We start from the raw sequence: 6,160 nt of genomic DNA, 5'->3' as shown, positions 1-6,160 counted from the left end.
AGGCTGGGAGGAATAACCAGAAGGTTAAAATGTAGTCAGGATATGATGTGTGAGAGATAAGTAAAAATTAAAAAAAAAACTAAAAAAAACCTAAAAAAATTGAATAACCTTTCAGGTGATATTGCATTTCTTGAGAAACAATATGTTTAAGTGAGGAATAAATACTTTTTAATAGAATATTAGAAGAAGATTGAAAGATTCTGAAGGGAACTGACAGATGACAGTAAAGTCTGGGATTCCAAGTGTCTATAATTCTACAATACTCGGGAGATTGCACATAATACAGAGAACACCTGGACTACCTTGCCATGATCTTATCCTGACTCCTTCCTTAAACCACACTAAGAAATAAAAAAAAAAAACAATTAGAGAGAGAGGGAGAGGGGGTGGGGGGAGGGAGAAACTTACTTGGCATCAACCACGAAGCGTCAGTTTCATATTACAGAGTATCATTGTCTACAGTGTGTGGCATCCCAAGAGGCAGCAAGTGATATGATTTAAGCAAGTGTAACATGTTACTCACCTCAATACCTGCCTAATGTCCTGTTTCCTCTGAGGACCAAATAACAGCTTATGACTGGTCTAATATACTCTCCTCAGAGGTCTTTGGCCGCTGCTTCTCTCCATTACTGATTGGCTGCCTGACCTATATCAAGTTACAGCTGTCTCAGGGGTGTACTGAGGAGTGCTAGCAGTCTTTCAATCTAATTTACTATAGAAATAAAAACTAACTCAGGAATGATCCATTGGAGTAGTGACAATGCACAGGAGACTCATGAACGGCAGAGCACAGTATTTGTAGCAGAAGAGATATCCAACTTCTAATGCAGCATTGAACTCAGAAGATAGATAACAAATAATATTTTCATCTCATTGATATTGGTTAGTTCAGAATCAGATGTTAGAAAACTAAGCTATGATAAGGAGAGATCTAGAATGCTTTTCATCCTCCTTGATGATAATATCTTACTTTATGGCTAAATAGCTTTGGGTGTTTGTGAATGTATGGACCACAGTGGAAGATAAAGTAGTTCAATTTATATATCAGACACTTGCTTTTACTAACCTCCTTTCATTAATCATTAGCAGTCATCTTCATGGTGATCCTGAAAAGAAGTTTAGTTTTCTAGCTAAAAAACAGGGAAAGTTTCATCAATGAAAAATAATGATCTTCTCCAGTTCTTCCTAGGCAAGCGCTCTACCACTGAGCTAAATCCCCAACACCTCCAGTTCACTTTTTATAATTGTATTGCTCGGGATAAAAGTTTGGTGTAAAAATTATATTTAAATGGATATACATATATATATATATATAGTGTGTGTGATATCTCTTATATGACCAATGTATATATTTCATCACGTGTATTTGACACATAAAAGTTTAATATAGCAGCTGTAATGTAATGGTGCCAATTACCAGGAGATGTTATAATAAAAATATCATGAAAATTATCATAAAAAACAAAATGTCATTCAAGCCAAGCCTACAATAAATACATGTTGTAAGTCAAGCTCCTCAGTGGGCTATCTAGTTTTCTCATGTTAACCCCATTTTTGAATGAAAGACAGGCTTGTTTCATATAGTAAGTAGTAATGGAGTTGGGGTAAAGTAATGTAAAAGACAACATAGACAGAGTGTCCACTGCAGAAACACTATCAGGCAGCTCTTTTTTGGGACCAAAGAGGAGAAGTCTGATGGCTGAAAGCTTATACCCTCAGCTTCATATCCCCACATGCAAAATTAGAAAAATGGGTGCAACTAACATATAAGGACTTTATAGATCTTTAACATGGCTTGAGGGGTGAGGAACACTTTCATCACTATGGCACCTACAACTAAAGGTGCAGTAAAGTATACCCAATAGAAATTCAGTCTAGGACTTCTTTGGAGAATTGCAGATCTGAAATTTCCAGTTGCTGGCAGTGCAAGTTAACTCCGATTATGTCATTAACTTTCTAATAATCAAGCCTTCATTAAATCAAGATGATACAGTTATAATTAAATCTATCAAAATGTGACAATGTTTTCCTTTGTAATAATAACCTATCATATACTGAAATCTTCTGTTCCTAGTCTTGTCTTAATCATTATTCGTTATTATTAATCACATAAATTATTTCCCATTTATCCAGGCTATGCCTTGGTGTCATTATTATCTACTTTGTCAAAGATAATTGACCAGGTTGTACATAGTTTCAGTTACTTCTTGATGAGCATCCAAACTGCCTGAATTTTAATAGCCTTAAACTTTCAATCATTGCATTTTTCACAGTTCTGCCTGTTCGACATATATAGTACCTTGAATTCCATTGCAGACATTGTCTCAAGGGTGTATAATGGTACTGTATGTTCAGGACAATCCTTAGAGTCAGTTAAATGGTGAGTATGTATGACATAGCTGGTATAATATGGTGTTTTAATTATGATAACTATCTAGCATGACTATTTTAGGGAGCTATGAGACCCACAAAAGAGACCTTTGAATTAGATGTTTATGTTCAAGTAAAAATATTGTCATGTAAAGAGAACAAAATATACAACTATACGGTCTCAAAAAGGATTTGAATCCAGCCAAGACTTTTATTTTATATGTAAATAAACTGGAACAAGAGTTGTAAAAATCCAGCTAAAGACACAAGATACTTAGTGACAAAAACTAGATGAAGAATTACAAAGATATGAGAACTCAAGGGAGGTTTTGTCTGTGACAGAAATGTCAAAGCAGTTATTAGTCCCATATCTGTTCTTGTGTACAACCTTTTCCATAGCCATTTGAGAATATGCCTGTTTCTCTCTGCCTTACCTGCTTGGATTGAAACATTGTATATCTCTGGAATACTCATGTTTTAATATTCAACAGCTTATTTCCTTGGAACACTTCACACCTGATACTTGTCTCTGTTATTTACAAGAATAAGCCTTCAAAAGTGTGTAGGGGAATTCTCAACTGTGGAGTGTTCAACAGTTAATGTACAGGTAGTACTGAAACATTTAGGAACCCTCAATTTTGCCATATGATCAAAACATATAGAACATCATTGGAGAACACATGACACTAGACAAAGATTAAAATTTTTATTGTTTAATAAATTTGTATAATGTGTTTTTCATTCTGAATACATTCTTCTGCAAGTTCCTCCCTTAACGCTTCCCAGACCACCTCTACGTTCCTACTTAAATGAGAAATTTGTAGTCGTCATATTTTTTTTATAAATGAGAAAACAAAATATGAAAAAAATATTATTCCAATTACATTCAGCCAGTGAGTGACATTTAAGATTATAATTTTGACAATCATCATTAGTTTTTCTATCTTATATGCACTGAAGCCATAATTCCGTAGAAAACCAGGGTAGAGTGTTGGTCAACACTGGGACTTAAGCACTGAATTAGATTTTAACCCCAAGAGTATTATATATTTGAGCATGAATGTTTTTGTCTTCGAAGTGAAACTTGAGCAATGTTATTTATTGAATGTATGCCATCTCCAAAATGTTTCCAGCATTCATGGAAAATTGAAAGAATGAGCTGCTCAACTCTACGCCATCTGCTGTTCATTTATGATATTACTCAAAAATACATCAAGCAAAAAGGGAGAAATAAAGCAGTTTAAAAAACTCCATGCACAAGTAAAAAATATATACCATTTACCTAAGGCTTTCCACAATACATTTCATTCAATTGTTTGCATAGTACTTATGAAGTAGGCGTTAAAATATCAAAGCATTGCACTTCTTGAATGGTCAGACTATGCCGCCAACAGAGATAGATAGGGGTAACCTTCACAGCAAGTGAGGTACGTTATACTTTTGCACTCCACATTATAACAGAAGAAGGAATCAGTCCCGTCACATTTCTATGTAATTAGTGTTGAATATCTTTAATCTTATGTAGCTACATATATTTGAATAGTAACCAGCACTATTGTATTTGAACTATGTAATTACAGACTGGATCCTCAATGGTTTAAAACGTATAATTGTGAAGTTCTCTAAATATCAGAAAAACAACGAAGTCTGCTGACGGGAGTCACAGTGAGGTTCTGATGTTTGTGAATTTACTGCCTACTTAACTGCCTCTACAGTGTAATTAGACATGGGCTGGGTTGGGAGACAAACCATAACTCACATATTAGCAGCATATCTTGTTCACAAGTAGTAGAGGTGAAGCTAATGGCAGCAACTTTCCTTACACATAATACAAGTAATTATCTACGCCACAAGAAACTACCTATTATATTTTGTGCTGTTCACAATAAGATTCTAAAAATACTTCTCAAAGCTACTCACACTTCATATGGGGTGCTGTGACTATAAAGAATTTCTAAGTTCATAAAATGATATCAAGGAGAGTAGAGTCAATGAGATATTCTTAAAAAGCAGGATGGGGCACCAGCTAAATAGTTTGGAGGGGGAAGTTCCACCAAGACCCTCTAAAGTTCATTGCTAAAGAAAGTTGTGTTTAAAACAAATTTTTCCCACTGAAGGTCTTTCATTCAAATGTGTTTGAAAGCTGTGTATCTACATAAATTGAGATAAGCCTCATAGAAACTCCCATGCTAACATGAGATACAGGCATCAGGAGATGAGGTTGCTTTGACCAGTGTGCCAGAATCATGGATTGTCAGAACACAGTATTGAAAGGGAAGAAGTCCTTCCATGACTTATTAAAGACAATGAATGTTCCAGGAGAGAACATGGTTTGATGCTTAAGCTAGACATAGAGGAAAGACAGGAATCAAGCTTATATATTTTCTGAAAATTAAAATAATAGGCAGATTCAGAAATGGAAGATGGAAGAAATAAGTCTGAGAAAGCACAGGTAGACATAAAAGCTAAATCAGAGGACATAAGCAATGCTGTAGAATTCACAAAAAGAGATTCTAGAAAGAAAAATATATAAAAAAGCAAAATCTCTGAGCAAGGGGATGAGAATACATCAAAAGGTTAGAGGGAGAATGATTGAATGAAAAATTATTTTTTATTCTCAAAAATAAGAAAACAATTAAAAATATGACAGCCAAACCAAGAATTCCAACAGGACTGCACCCTGGAAAATGCTTAGGAGTTCTGGAAACTGAGGAAAACTCTGTACTCCAAAGAGACGTCGACTGATTGAAAGTAAATTTCAGAAATAGTAATTGAATTGCAGTCCCACAATCATAGAGTTAAATCACAGATGAAAATTAGATACACCAAAATGGAACTTTACCCATTTTATCCTGTCTTTATTTCAAAGCCATAACTTACTTCTGACCCTAATTTTCTTTAGTCCCACACTATCTATCACAATACCTCAGATATGTTTGATTCATTTTTTCCCCACATACATTGCTGTACATTAGTTACGACCACAGAAGTCACTCTTAGTAGCTTGAAAAGCTATGACTATCTGGAGAATCTTGTCCATTGCAAGAAGATAACCATTTGAGAATGAGAGCAGTTGTGATCTATGGGAATAGAAACAGATGTCTAGAAGGCGATGTGATAGTCCCATCACACATATTTAACAAAGCAATAACAGTTTATATACACTGGGTTCTATGCACTTTCCAACAACAGACTTAAGCCCTGATTTACACATGTAAATTCACTCCTGTGGCTTTACATAAGTTGAAAATTAAATCCTTACAGCATAGCAGTCATACCATGATTGCATTAATGAGCACATCTTGCCCATTTTTTAGTAAGGAAGTATTATTGGTGACAATTCTCTTTCCACTTCTTGATACTAATGTAGCTTGCCAACAAAGAATATTTATTCATAAATTCATATTTACTCTAATTTCTCCATATTCTATCGGCAAAATTTGTGTCTTCTTTTGCCTGAAGGGATTTGGGTGTGGCATGCAACCAATACCTTTAAAAGGAGCTTACATCGCTTATGTAGGAACATCAAGGCCTTCTCTGTCTAGTTACTCTAAAGATGAAGCACAACCCTGGTAGTGAGAGTTTCACTCATCAAAGGTAAAAAGAAAAGGAAAGAAATGACACATATTTAGAGAAAGGTTAGAGGCCTGATGTGGGTGTGTCTTATAGTAGTTTCCCTCAACCATGCTACAACAGTTAGAGTACTGTAGAGTATATGACCAAGTAAAGTATGAAACCTCATATTCCCTGGCTGCATCATCAAAAATATTAGATGACTTCTAATACTCTC

This window comes from Rattus norvegicus, chromosome 8 (genome assembly GCF_021556685.1).
Source record: "Rattus norvegicus strain SHRSP/BbbUtx chromosome 8, alternate assembly SHRSP_T2T, whole genome shotgun sequence".
Classification (NCBI taxonomy): Eukaryota; Metazoa; Chordata; class Mammalia; order Rodentia; family Muridae; genus Rattus; species Rattus norvegicus.
This window is presented reverse-complemented; position numbering follows the sequence as displayed.